Source organism: Mus caroli, chromosome 13, assembly GCF_900094665.2.
Source record: "Mus caroli chromosome 13, CAROLI_EIJ_v1.1, whole genome shotgun sequence".
Taxonomy (NCBI): domain Eukaryota; kingdom Metazoa; phylum Chordata; class Mammalia; order Rodentia; family Muridae; genus Mus; species Mus caroli.
This window is the reverse complement of record NC_034582.1, coordinates 100,469,405-100,484,229: the sequence shown is the minus strand read 5'-3', so window position 1 is coordinate 100,484,229 and position 14,825 is coordinate 100,469,405. Positions and strand designations below refer to the sequence as shown.

The 14,825-nt window shown below is 44.1% G+C and overlaps 1 long non-coding RNA gene across 1 annotated transcript in view; it reads right to left on the bottom strand.

Annotated features, from left to right (window-relative positions):
• Window positions 1–12,588: 12,588 nt before the first annotated feature.
• Window positions 12,589–14,825, bottom strand: part of LOC110307586 — a 26,353-nt gene continuing 24,116 nt past the window's right edge. The window contains exons 3-4 of the long non-coding RNA XR_002379431.1: window positions 14,079–14,424; window positions 12,589–12,924 (exon numbers count right to left, since the gene is read on the bottom strand). This is a non-coding gene — a long non-coding RNA (uncharacterized LOC110307586). The remainder of the gene's footprint in view (window positions 12,925–14,078; window positions 14,425–14,825) is intronic.

Below are 14,825 nucleotides of genomic sequence, written 5' to 3'. Positions count from 1 at the left end.
GGGCTCAATTCTAAAATGCAGATTCCTAGGCCTGCGGACTTAAGAATTTTCGGAGTAGGAGGTTGTAAAATATCTGCCTTTTAAATAAATCTCCGGAGTGAATTCGAGGCATGCTGTCAGATATCAGTAATTAAACTCTTTTTAGCTAGTGTAACTGCCCTGATCTCTCTCTACAGAAAAATTACCATCAAAATGAAATCCACATTTCTTGCAGCAGGCCTCAAGTCCCTATGAGATTAAGACTTAATCAGCTCTCCTAGGACCTCTGATGCTCTTCTCTTGCTGTTCTTTAGAGAAACCTTGGGGCTTTAGAGCGAAGTCGTTCCTCATCTCTCGCCCCCATCCTCGGGACTGACTTCTTTCTCTTCTTTTGTGAGTCTGATCACCTATCACCTCTCCAGAGAGACTTTTACTCCTACCTGTTGTCTGATCTGTCAACAGCAGCTGGTGGAAGGAAGGCATGGGTTTCTAGAGAAAGACAAGATTATTGCAGACCCTTTCGTAGTCACCAAGCTGAGGCTCAGTGTGTGTGGTGAATGGATTCATGAATAGACATTTATTTTAGTGAGCAGAATAAATCTAAGTGAAAAGTGAAACCCTTTCTTGATTAGTTCAGCTAATCAATGGTTTTCTAAATATTTCTTTTTTAATTTTTTTTAATTTTATGTATGTGAGTATACTGTAGTTGTAGAGATGTTTGTGAGCCTTCATGTGGTTGTTGGGAATTGAACTTTTAGAACATCTGCTCAGTCCAGTCGGCCCTGCTCAATCTGGTCAACTCCGCTCACTCAGTCCCTGCTCACTCCAGCCCAAAGATTTATTTACTATTATGTATAGGTACACTGTAGCTGACTTCAGACACACCAGAAGAGGGCATCAGATCTCATTATGGGTGGTTGTGAGCCACCATGTGGTTGCTGGGATTTGAACTCAGGACCTGCAGAAGAGCAGTCAGTGCTCTTACCCACTGAACCATCTCACCAGCCCTAAACATTTCTCTTTATTTTGTGTATATGAGTGTTTTTGCCTACATACTTGTATGTGCACCTTGTGCATGCTGTAGCCGGAGACCAGAAGATTCATGGATCCCATGAATCTTGGAATTACAGACGATTCTGAGATAGCATGTGGGATCTGGGAACCAAATTAGCCTGGGTTCTCTGTAACAGCAGCAAGTGTTCTTAACCACTGAACATCTTTGCAGTCAATGGTTCTTTAAATGTTGTTTTCCACATGCAGTTCTTATCAAACCAGCAGTTTTGTGTACCATGTACTATGCTAGACACCGACTTAAGGACAAGCTTCACAACACAAAAAGGAAAGTTTATTCACAAGCAGCCCAGCGCCCAATAGAAGGGCAAGACTCAACCTATCTTCCTAAGGATAGCATTTAAGATAGCACTAGGATGAAGAAGTAAGGTGGCTTCAGGCACAGAAAGGTGACTGGAGAGAGGTAAAGCCATCAGGAATCTGAGTACACACATGAAACTTCATGACACGATCTGAGGACGGAGCTTTGGGTCTGCTAACATCGAAAGACACCTGTGCAAACCCTAACGAAGTCAGTGGTTCCAACAAAAGCAACCTTCAAGCCTTGAAAAGTTACCCAGACAACTATGTCCCATAGGGTTGCTCTGTGCCAAAGCTAGGGAGAGAGACTAATAACGTATACTGCTCAGCTGTATTGGCCTCCACACTTTCAATTAAACTCATCTAAATGAAAGCAAGCCAACCTTGAAAGTTGGCCTTTCCCTTAGATTCAGGCACACACTAACTAACTATTGGTTTTAATAAGTGACAGACCACGTACACACCAGTGGTCTCATAAGACTATATTGCCTGGTAAGACTGAAGCCATCTTGGTTTGTGTATGTATATTCCATGATGTTTGCACAATAATGAGATCTAAGGACATATCCCTGTCATTAAGCTCTGTGACTATGCACCCAACATTCACACTGGCCATCTTTGTCTTGCCTCCTGGGAATAATTTTCAACAGGAGAGTGAGGAAAGACACGCCATAAAAGGACGCTTCCAAATGTTCACTGTTGTATGAATTTAAAGCTGTGTGCTCAACATATTTTATCACAATATTAATTATCTCATGAAAAATCATTCTAATAGAAAAATTCCAACAAGATCTTCAGGCATCATCTAAACCTAACGTAGTAACACAATCCATTTCCTGAGCATGAAGACATTTGTTGTGTGGCCTTAAGAGTCTTCTCTACCCTGCTGACCCTACTGTCTAAAATACTGACCTTACTGGAAACCGTCATATGAGTTTTCTTGGACTCTGGTGTTTTGTTGTTTTGTGTCGTTTTGTCTTGAGTTTGAGCCAATGGAAGCAACATCTATAAATGAGAGAATGGGAGAAAAAAAGAAATCATCCCCACCCTGTCTGTCCCAGTGGGTGACCAATGGATGCCATCCCGTACCTAAGGCCGCATCAGAGTTGAGCAGGCTTTTGTAACTAGTCCTCTGCAGGTCCTGGTAGCTGTCCGTTTCCTCAGCTCTGTAAGCCTGAGCTTGTCAAAGGCTCCCACTATTGTTGGCTCTGGGGTGTTTCCCTCAGCGCTTCCAACGCCTTCGTTCATCTTTCTTGAATCATGCCTTTCGCTTGGGCTATACTTATTACTTGCCTTGACCTCTGAGAGGTTTGCTGCTATTGCCTCCTAGTAAGAAATAGACTCAGAGAAGCATGGCTTCTGAGGAGGCTGTTGTTACCTGTTTTTTAATCACAAATACGCCACTTTGTCTGGCTTTTGAGTCATTGTCCCCTCATTTCCAGAATTTTCAATAATGCTGAGCAGAGCCTCTGCCTCACCAGCGCTCCTGGGAAGTCTTAATAGTCTGAAGCTCTCCACTAAAAGATTCTAGGATTTTCTTTTAGGGTACTTGTATTTTAAGCATGTGGAGTTTAAAAAAAAAAAGAACCAGCTACTAATATATTCTTAAAGATGACTCTCCCATACCACCTGTCACCCTATTTATTCTCAACACTCCAGGAGTGCGACGCTGCTTCAGGCAAGGCAAGGCTGGTTGTGTGACCAAAATGTCAGCAACTGGGAACCCCATAAATAGCAGCAGAGAGGACAAATAGGATGACTCAGTGAAGCCCTTTGAGTCAGGCAGGGACTTAATTACAGGGCACCAAACCCATCATCACTGACGTCATCCCTGGACCTCACCTGGCCCACATCATGCATCTCGCTTCCTTTGAAGATGCGCAGTCATCCTCCTAGCTGCCATCAGAAGGTGCCATGCCAGGACCAGAGGGCAACTGTAAGCTAATCATTGGTGTCCTTGACAATCGGTTCCTTTCTGAGACTGGCCGGATGCTCACAGTGTTAGCTAGCGTCTACCTAGCTTGGGGCACTTTCTTTTGTGGGACAGACAAGACAGCACTTTGGCTCCTTGCCTCCATCTCCACTATCACAAAGTCAGGGAAACTTGTCTAGCTATAGGCCTGTCATAAGGATCAAAATCAAGTTGGCCAATTTCATGATATCATGGCAATGGAAAACTGTAGCCATGGAAGGAAGATCAGTGGATCCCAGTTCAGAGATGGATAAATAGGTGAAGCACCGAGTATGTGGGGCAAGGAAAACATTCCAGATGATACTACAATGGTGGGCGCTGATATGCACATCTGTCAAGACCCATACAGAGGAGCAAACACTAATGCAGACTATAGATTTCAAGCACATGTTAATTAAACATAATAATCTGTTTCATTACAATAGTTTCACATACATATATAATTTATTTTAATCATATTTTCCCACTATTACCCTCTTTTTCCCACTCCGTGAGTCTACACCCCCTTCCCAATTACGGGCAATGGGTTTTATCTAAAACGAATCAACCTTGGCTCATGGATTATAACAAGTCTACCACACTTACAGGAGACGGTAATGGAAGGAACTGGGGAGAGAAGACAGGTGTGAGGGAAGCTCTGTGTACTTTACATAAACTGAGCAGTGCTCTAGAGTACAAATGCTTTGTGGGGAAACCAAGTTTTGGATAAGATGCATGAAAGTGCTTTTTAAGACCAGCACCCAAATGATCTAAAGACCTTGATTCTGACTTATCATTCAGAAGGTTGCTAAGCTCTTTGCTGCATGACAAAGAGCCCCAAGGGACGCCCTGATGGCTTGTCATTGTAACTTAAGGTCCATTGAAGATTCTGCCTTTTTTAAACTGCCCAGAAGGGCTGGGGAAGATGAGTCCATTCATAAAGAGCATGCTTCTGAACCATGAAGTTACGTAGAGGCAGACATGTTGGAACAAGACTGTGACTCTAGCACAGGGGAGGTGGGTGTTGGTCCCCAGGGCTTGCCAATCAACCTGTGAATGTTGAGTTCACTGAGAAATTCTATCTCCAAAGCTAAGGTGGGGGAAGATGCAAGACATTGACCTCTGTGTATCCACAGGTACACACATACACACACACACACACACACACACACACATACACAGGTACACACCCAGGTAGGCATGCACACAGGTAGAAACACAGGTACATACACAAAGGTAGACACACACATACAGGGAAGGGGAGGGAGAGAGAGAGAGAGAGAGAGAGAGAGAGAGAGAGAGAGAGAGAGAGAGAGAGAGAACTGCCCAGAAATGTTATCCTACAATAACCTTAAACATTGTGGTTTTTCACTTCCATCTCTGACTCACACCCTGCCCTGTATTTTAGCACCTGTATTTGATTACAGTCACATTTTTCAGCAGTGACAAAGCCACGAGAAGATGTAGGTCAGGATTAGTGTCAGTTAGGTTGGAAGGAACCTTTTTTCGTTTTAAACTGGAGAATGTCTGCAACTGGCAAGGCTTTGTACAATGTCTTACTGGAGGGCTGTGTCAGCTATGAGCCCCACCGCCAACCCTGTGAGATTCACAAGTTGCAGAGCCAGAAAGGGGAGGAGTGGGGTCATAATTAGCCACAGGAACATAGTAATAGCAGAACCGGAGTTCACACTCAGAGCAAAAGTTGCTGGAAGCTGTCCTCAGGTCTTGACATGTAGACGAGGCAGCTGAGTTCAGCCAGTTTATTCTTGGATAATGGTGGTCAGTTGCATTCCTTCCTGGGTAATACATGTATTTTTGACAAGAGCCTTCAAAGCATTTGACAAAGACTTCCAGTGTTCCTGAACTGCAACTGTTGGAGCGCTGTACTCGCAGCTATTAATAGACTTACTATGACCAAAAGAAATGCAGTCTGTGGTGAAATACCTAAGATTTTGAAATGCCGCACACGACAGACCGCTTTGTGAACAATTAAAATGGACACTCGGTCTTAAAGGCTCTATGCAGCTGCCACTAAGAAAACCACTTAGCTTCATTGAACTCCACCATTGTCCCAACTTATTTGAGTGTGGAGCGATTTGCAGAATAGTATACTTAATAACCTTTCTTTGAATTCTTGAATGGGAAATTTTGACTTCACTAGAGGAAGGAAGTGGTTGTGGAAGTTAGAGCCACCACGGCATGGTTCCCGGAGGTTCTCATAAGGAAATGGTCTCACGTCAGCCTTTCTGGTTCACTGGAGAGTGTCACGTATCTCACAGCAGCTCTCCCAGTTCAGCATCGCTGAGTACCCTATGCGCTTCACACCAGGACAGGGAACACATTTGCCCACATCCTGTGCTCGCAACTGTTCCACAGGATGCACACTAGATCCTGTTATCACTGTGTACAGCTTAAAAGGTCTCCCAGCTAGAACCATACACAGTATGCGGTGAAAAACAAAGAGAAGCAGATGTTAGAAAAAGCGGAACAGAGAATAGATTCTGTTTTGTTTTGTTTTGTTTTTTGTTTTGTTTTGTTTGTCCAAAACAGGATTTCTCTGTGTAATGGTCCTAACTGTCCTGAAACTCACTTTGTAGACCAGGCTGACCTCGAACTCACAGAGATGGGCCTGCCTCTGCCTCATCCAAGTGCTAGGATCAAAGGCATGTGCCACCGCATCTGGTGAAAACAGGATCTGATACAAGGAAACAGAAAAACAAAGCAGAGTTAGCATGTCTTGCCTCGTTCTCACTGACGCTTTGTAGACTTCTATGCATTTAGACACTAAGTCTCTAATGAATGATCCTGGAAAGTCAGAGCGCTTTGAATACTAATAAGATGAACAGTGTGTGCAGAGAAGAAGGTCCTCTGCAATACACAGACTGAAAGAAGTTACTGTTGGAAGTTTGCTCTCGTGTAATCATTGAGGGCACTTTTCAAAACCACTCCCCATTTCAGGGTACAGAATGTCTGATCCAACCACCACCACCACCCGAAGTCTAGCTAAGGAATTCGGACAACGGGTTTGACATAGAGGATGAGAGCAAGTCCTGCCTGTGCACATGCAAGACTCTACTCAGAGCAGCCCCACAGCTGTCCACCCTTGGTCCTCCAGGGGGAGGGAACATTACCAAGAGGGAGCCTGCTATGAGCAGAATGAGGCTGGGCTGCCACTCCCTTGGAGTCTAAAGGAGGGTGAAGAATTTCTGAGGCACCCAGAGGCCAAACCCCAACTGATAATAGAAGGGAAGGAACCAAAGAGTTTCCCATTTCAGTGGCAAGCCATATCGGAACATTGTTCTTTGAGGCTTTCATCTCTCTGGAAATCCCTGGTTTCAAGCGGACTTTCTTGTGCAGAGTAATACCCAGTAAAATTGGATGTGAGAGGCTGGGGAGATGGCTCAGTGGTTGAAAGCATTTGCTCTTGCAGAAGACCCAGGTTTAGTTCCCAGCATCCACAGAGTGGCTCACAAAGATCTGTAATGCCAGGTCCTAGGGAGCCTTTTTCTGACTTCCACAGGTACCAGCCATGCACATGGTACACATATATCTACATTAAGGGAAAAAATATATGTATAACAAAGATTTGAAGATATATTTGTTTTTAAGAATATCATTTGAATACAGAGGATATTTTGTGAGATCTCAAGCATAAATTCCACGAGGAAGTGACACATATCAAAACTATGGGTGCCTCATAGGACACCATAAACAAGGATCTTGTCCAAGGACAGACCAAGACAAGACTGTCCGGTGCAGTGATTAGGAGCGTGAACAGCACGTGGGACAGACTAGTTATAGAATCTCAGCTCTCCATTTAATATCTGTGCATGCTGTTAAGTGTTAATGGACCACGTGGCACCTTAGCTTGCTTCCCTGGAAAGGAGACCGAGAATCTTTCCCTCACATAGGGAGTCAAGGTAATGACCTACAGATACGGTGAACATAGTGCTTGACATATGCTAAGTACTCCACACACTGCTACACTTGGAAGAGTCAGATTTCTCTCCAAGACTGGCGAAGGGGTAAGAGGTGAACAAACAAGCAGATGGAAGAGATGGGGAAAGAGGCCGTGTTCAGATGCCCTGTGAGTTGATAGAGAGTCTGTGGGCATCGGGGCACAGTTGGGAGGTAGAGTGCTTGCCTTGATTTTGTCTCCAGCAGTGCCCTTCCACCCCAAAAAAACTGTTAAGGAAAATATAACTATAGCAGGAAACTTGACCTGTTCTCCACCCAAAATATCACTATGTACTTGTGTCCTTATCGTGGCATTGAGCTGGTATGGCCAGAAGGTCCTCAGGAAACAGAAAAACAAAGTGAGGTTAAATTTGGAGAGAGTAACTTTACAGGGATTATTACCAACAGCCTTTTATAAACAGTGGCCAACTGTGATTTTTGTCATCAAATGAACGTTTTATGACTGTTAACTTCCGCAATAGTCTTAAATAGATTCCCGGCTGTCTGCACGTCTCACGATGTGTTCCCAGGGCACAGGGTCAGAGTATAATAGACAAGCCAGACCCTTCCCCATGTCCCCTGTACTACTGAAGCACAGGCTGGGGAGTGGACCATGGGCCTGCCCCTAACTTCCCAGTCCCCTTCACTCTGGCATGCCACTGAACCACTCGCAGCTGCACTCAGCCCGTGGGACAGAAGGGAACCCCTCCCGGATATTTTTATAAAACACAGTTATAAGATCAATGGGATAGTTTTGAATGCACTTGCTTACTAATGGGATTTTTTTACAAGACGAGAATAAATGAGAAATTAGCCCGAATTTCCCCCAGACAGATGTTTTAAAGAAATCCAAGCCTTCTAAAATTCTACTTAGAATGTTTTTCTAAGTTAAAACAAAAAAATAAAAAAACAGCAAAATTGCTCTTAGTTAAATGCTTAATGACAATTATTACCAATATATTCATTTCAGAGTAACTCTACGCCACAGTGGAATTACTTTTTTGCATAGTGTCTGAGTACATTTATCAGTCATTAGAGTCCCTGAATTATAGTACTAACACAGTAGACTGATTTTATAGAAGAGAGAAGCCAGTTTTGCTTTTTTAGTGTGTTATTAGAACCCCATATTGCCATGTCTTCTCTCAAATATATTATTTGGTATTTGACCAAGTGCCCCTAACCAAAGAATATAATCTTTAATTAATACATTAAGCCTAGGGAAATAAACACTGTTAACGATCCTGTTACACCCCAGTTTCTAAGAGAATAGAGTGGACATAAGCCTATGGGCCTGGCGGTTGGTGTTTCTACATGTTTAAGAGGCTGGAGGGCTTTCTCTTTCCCTTCCATCCCAGACACTTGGGGAGCCACAGGTTACCACGCAGACATGGCCAAGTCCAAGAACCACATCACATACAGCTAGTCCTGAAAGTGGCATAGAAATGTCACATACACACACACAAATTTGGTCACAATGATATGACTCTCTTAAGAGTCACCCTCAAGTTCCTCAGGAATGTGCCTTTGCCAAGAAGCACAAAAGAGGACCAAATGTCCAGGTAAGCCATGCCGATGCCATGCTGAAGCCATCAAGGCCCTCATGGAGACAAAGGAAGCTCAACTCAGCAACCGATTTACTTCTGCCCAGGTCCACGCTTGTGAATCAGATGTGGCTACATGAGTGTACTGGCTGGTTTTGTGAGTCAACTTAACACAAGCTGAAGTTGTCACAGAGAAAGAAGCCTCCCTTGAGGAAGTGCCTCCATGAGCTCCAGCTGTGGAGCATTTTCTCAATTAGTGATCAAGGGTAGGAGGGCCCATTCTGGGTGAGGCCATTCCTGGGCTCGTAGTCCAGGGGGTTGTATAAGAGAGCAAGCTGAGAAAGCCAGGGGAAGCAAGCCAGTAAGGAACATCCCTCCATGGCCTCTGCATCAGCCCCTGCTTCCTGACCTGCTTGAGTTTCAGTTCTGACTCTCTTTGGTGGTGAACAGCAATGTGGAAATGTAAACTGAATAAATCTTTTCCTCTCCAACTTGCTTCTTTGTCATGATGTTTGTGCAGGAATAGAAACCCTGATTAAGACAATGGCAAAAGTCACAAACTCTGCCAACCAAAGGCCAAGGCTCAAACCAAAGCCAAAACTGTAGTTCTCTCTCAGGCCCCATGGGAAGGCTTTTATTGGAAAATGTCAATGTGAAGACAGATGGACTGGGGACTCCTGCTCACACTGTCTGCACACACTGTTTGCAAAAGGCTGGTGTCCCATACTGTTGTACCATGCGGCTAGATCTGCTGTTTGTTTGTTTGTTTGTTTGTTTGTTTAAAAAGAAGTGAAGGCTGGCTTACATCAGCTATTTGATGAAAGAGTCCCACCAAAACCTGCTAAAGAACACAAAACCCATCCTTGGAGTGTGTTCTCATTTGTATATACAAGGTAGTACCAGCTGAAGAAGGCGAGACAGAAGAGGAAGTTGCCTATATTGTTCACAAGGGGAAAAGTGTTTTAAAATGCATGTTTAATTTTTTTTTTTTTTATTTTGGGTTTTTTGGTTTTTTGGGTTTTTGTTTTTTTGGTTTTTTGGTTTTTGGTTTTTTGTTTTGTTTTGTTTTGTTTTGTTTTTGAGTCAAGGCTTCCCCTGTGTAGCCCTGGCTGTTCTGGAACTCAACTCTGTAGGCAAGGCTGGCCTAAAACTCAAAGAGATCTGCCTGCCTCTGTCTCCCCAGGCATGTGTCACCATCACCCACTTAAAGTGCTATTTTTGATCAAAGCAGGCTACCAGGACAATAAGACACAAAAGAATTTGGAATCCCAGACTACAGTAAATGGAATGTGGGTCACATAAAATACTGAGCTCCAGTGAGTCTCACCTGGTCACTGAGTGGAAATATTTCCCAGCGCCCTTCAGTCTTTGCTAGTTTAGCCACGTGGTTGAGTTTTCACCTTGACATCATGACACGTCCATACCTATTATCCTAGGGAAAACGTGCACTAAGTGACATTTACTTGTAGACCCCCAAAACATTAGGATTTTGTGCTAAACATCCGTGTATGTGACCTACATTCAGACAAATAGCTACTGACATTTTCTTCCAGAAAGCTCTTACTCCAAGGACGACAGTCAGCAGCAGCAGCCCTGACGTTTCTGAAGCACAGAGCTTCACTTTCTGAAGAAGATCTTATTTTTCTGCTAAATGCTAATTTTATCCTTTCTAGAAAAGCACTTTGGCTCTGCCTTCATTTTTGGTTTCAGGCCTCATCTTTAACAGCTGAGCCATCACTCTGGCCCATGGGTTCTGCCTTTAAAAACAAACCTGGGATTAGGGAGATGCGTCAGTGGGTAAAGCTTTTTGAGTCACCAGAACTCAGGAAAAGCTGAAGGCCCGAGTCACATGTCTGTAAGCCTGTTGAACTCAGGGCACAATGAATGAAAGGTGGAAGGAAGTAAGAGAATCTCCTGACATTCTGGGGCCAGCTGGACTGGTGAACAGAGGTGAACAAGAAGACGCCCTGTTTCAGCCAAGATGGAAGATGAAGAACCAACACCCAAAACTGCCCTGTGACCTGCATCCCTACACTGTGGCTTGCGTGTGTCTGTGCACACACATATCATATACACATGAAGGAGAAGGAGAAAAATCTTTTTAAAAAGAGGGGGAAAAAGTTCAGGAAATCAGTTAAAGGAACTTGAAATTATAAAGATTTTCCAACTGCTAACCAGGATTGTATTTTATTTTATTTTATTATCGTTAATATTTTTTGCAATCTAGTCATTATCCCTCTCCCAGTCCACATTCCTCATCCCATTCCTCTCTCTCCTCCTGCCCCCACTCCACGGCACCCTGTCTCCAAGAGGGTGTCCTTACCATCACCCCCTACCCTGCCAGGCCTCCCCACTCCCTAGGACCTCAAGTCTCTTGAGGGTTAGGTGCCTTTTCTCTCACTGAGGCCAAGTCCTCTGCTGTATATATGTCGGAAGTCTCACATCAGCTAGTGTATGCTGCCTGGTTGGTGGCTCAGTGTCTGAGAAATCTCAGAAGTCCAGGTTAGTTGAGACTGCTGGTCTTCCTACGGGGTCACCCTCCTCCACAACTTCTTCCAGCCTTTCCCTAATTCAACCACAGGGGTCTCTGGCTTCTGTCCATCGGTTGGGTATAAGTATCTGCATCTGTCTCAGGCTGACTAGGACTTTAAATACTAATCCTTGTCCCATAGTTGATCTCATAGAAGTTGACCCAGAAGTAGAAGTCTAAGGATTGTCCTCTACCTCAAATGTCCTCTCCAACAAGCCTCAGTGTGGGTTTGCCCCAAGCATGTCAGCTGAGCTCATTTTGGACTACAGCTAAAGGTGTAGAGACCAGTATCAGCTCAGGACACCCCAAGACTAGGTTCTCAGCAAAAAGGAGATTTATTTGCCCCATGGGGACAAGACAAAGACAGGAGACAGAGGACAAAGAAGAAAGGGAAAGGAACAAGGGAGAGGGCTAAGGGGTATTTGTACCAGAAGACAAAGGACTGCCTCTGGATAGAGAGGAGGCAAGTTTAGGCTTATAAAAGTACAAGGAAAAGTCCTGTATTAAGATGAAGAGTTTAGTTTTAATTGGGCACATTAATTAGGTGTGTCAAAGGGAGTTTTGGTTGCTCGACTTCAATACTTTGATAGCTGGGTCTTGGTAGTTAGCCTCGGAAGGAGGAAGTGGCCAAATAAGGGTGGCTAATTTTAAGAAAGTAATCTAATGTTTTTTAACGAGGCAGAGGGAATAGGAGGATGGCAAGGCCTGCCAAAGCCGTGTTTGCCATCCTCGGGCTGCCTAGAGACCCTTCAAAAGCTACAAGCAAATTCTGGGAGAAACCCAGTTAGATAATGCAGCCTCAGACAAACAGAGCCAGAGGCAAGGGAGGCTGGATATGCAGTATTTTGTTGTTGTTCTTGTTGTTGTTTTTGTTGATCTTCTTGGTTTTTCCTCTCATTTGTAAATGTTTCATTGTTGTTGTTATAATATCTGTGTTACTTACAGGATATGTGACAGTCTAACAGGGGCATCACTACCATGGGGACTTACGTCTTAATGTAGAGTAACAATGTTTTAAATAAAGCAGAGATCTATTGCTGACATGCAAAGTTTTGGTAGAATCTAAGGTTCTAAAAGAAAAGAATATCCACCCTGTGTGCATGGCTTTTCATGTTTTTAAAATGTTTATTAGAAATGTTTGAAAAATGTTTGAAATTTTTATGTACTTAGAGTTTTTCTTTTCTAAAGCAGACTAAAAATGCTTAACTGATATCATGTCATGTTTAAGTATTTAATTCATACCCAGAACATAATTTATTAAGAATCTGCCTTCATGGCTTTAATGGAATCAAACTCAACGATATTAAAACCAAAAGCCATTCTTAAGTACACACAGCCATTCGATGCGTTAGACAGCACACAGCACACCTTCTGCCTTTCACGACAACTCTGAAATGACTTAGCACAGTTCTGGCTCAGCTGTGACCTCTGACCCCTAGCCTGACACATTTGGAGGGTTTTGTAAATGGCAGCAAAGTCTGCCTGCGACCTGATAACGTCTGACTCCTCGGGGCTCCTGTTGCAGCTCCTTTGGGTGCTGTCTTTCTTCTCATAGGAAGGTATCACTGTCAGGCTGACTTTTGCAGATAATGTCCCTAGAGGACAATAAAACAAACTTATGATCTCACAGCAGCCATTATAAATCCACTGCATACATCACTGATGTCCTAGGACTCCGGTATGGCCTCCTAAATCAGGGTTTACTGTCTGAGAGTTACCATGTCCCGAATTCTTCCAAACTGTGCATCTGCATAACTTTTGACAACGTCCATTCAACAAACACCACTGAGCACCACATCCCTACTAAATATCTGTGTTCACAGTTACGTTAGCCAGCCTCAAAGCTTCAGAGTATCAAAGGGGTATGTGTGTGTGTGTGTGTGTGTGTGTGTGTGTGTGTGTGTGTACACATACACACCTATGTGTGTGTATAAATATATATATATATACATATATATATGTATATATCAATTGCTTCACAGCAGTACTGTATACTTTTTGTGACTTTTCACTTACATTTGACACTCTGCAAAATTCTAACAACTAGATGTTGTCTCTTATAAAAATCAATCTACAAACTTTGCAAAGGGGTTTGTTTTGTGGTTGTTGAGACAGGGTCTCAAGGAGTCCAGGCTGGCCTGGACATCTTTATGTAGCCAACCTTGAATTTCTGACCCTTCTGCCTCTACCTCCCAAGTGCTGGGACTACAGCCCTGGACCACACCATGATCAGTTTTATTAATTGCGCAATGGTGATGGTGATGATAATGATGATGATGTGAGCGTGGTTGCGTATGTGCTGTGACACATTTGTAGATGTCAGAGGACAATTTCAGGGATATGTTCTCTTCTTCCACATTGTGATCTGGGTATCAAACCCAGGTCATCAAGTTTGCACAGTGTTTTTAATCACTGAGCCATTCCTCCAGAGCCACACCCAGTTTAGTATAGTGCTGGGGGTTAGGGAGAGTAGATAGGGCCTCCTACACATTCTGAACGGAGCCACCTCTGCAGCCCCCAAATTTGTGCCCTGACCTGCATTGTTTGGGGATCGCCTTAACAGGTAATAAAGGACCAGCAGAAGAGCTGGGATCGAGGGTGCGGTGTTCTCTGGTGGAGATGTACCAGCAGCCCAGACACTCGGTTCTTCTATTAAACACAGCTGGATGAGGCTGGATGACAACTCTGGGCAGCAGGGGACCAGTCTCAGGCGCAGTCATCCTGGAGGACGAACCAGTGATTGACACACTTGCAGGATCTGTCAACATCCAAACTCGGACCAGGGAAGGCCTTCATGGGTCTGAGAAAGCGGGGTTCTTGCCATAACTGCACTCGTGTCTACAACTCACATTCATTCAGTTTCTTCCTGTCCGCACAAATTGGTATTTTTTTTAAGCTGGTGATTGTCTGTTCTAGTCCTCTCTCTCCTTTTTCCCTAGATGAAGCAATGGAGCCTGGAGCAGTGACCGCTCACACATTCGGTCACTCAGTTCACGAGAGAACCGTGCTCATCAGTCTCCCATGCCGGACCCAGGGCTCTTTCTCTCTGCCAAGTCACCTCCTCCAGCCAGTATGCAGCCCAACAACGTAGGATTCTAGACAGACAGGTGAAAACAGAAAGCGGAAATGGAAAGTTTATAGGTGACAAGGTCAAAAAGGCCAAAAGGGAATAAGAAGGATGTATTGGGGGAAAAGTGAATATTCCGTAAAGGCAAAAGGCAACCCCAATCACAGCGACAGCGCTATGGACTAGCAGGCCTGCCGCCATGGTAGTTTGAGTTATGGGATCACAGGGCTGGGAACAGAGCAACTGTCAGCACAAGCAAACATCAGAGTGTGGCCAACCTGACCAGAAGTGAGAAAAATTAAGCCACAAATATGGCCTAATAAGAATCAAGAAACAGCCGGGCGTGGTGGCGCACGCCTTTAATCCCAGCACTCGGGAGGCAGAGGCAGGCGGATTTCTGAGTTCGAGGCCAGCCTGGTCTACAAAGTG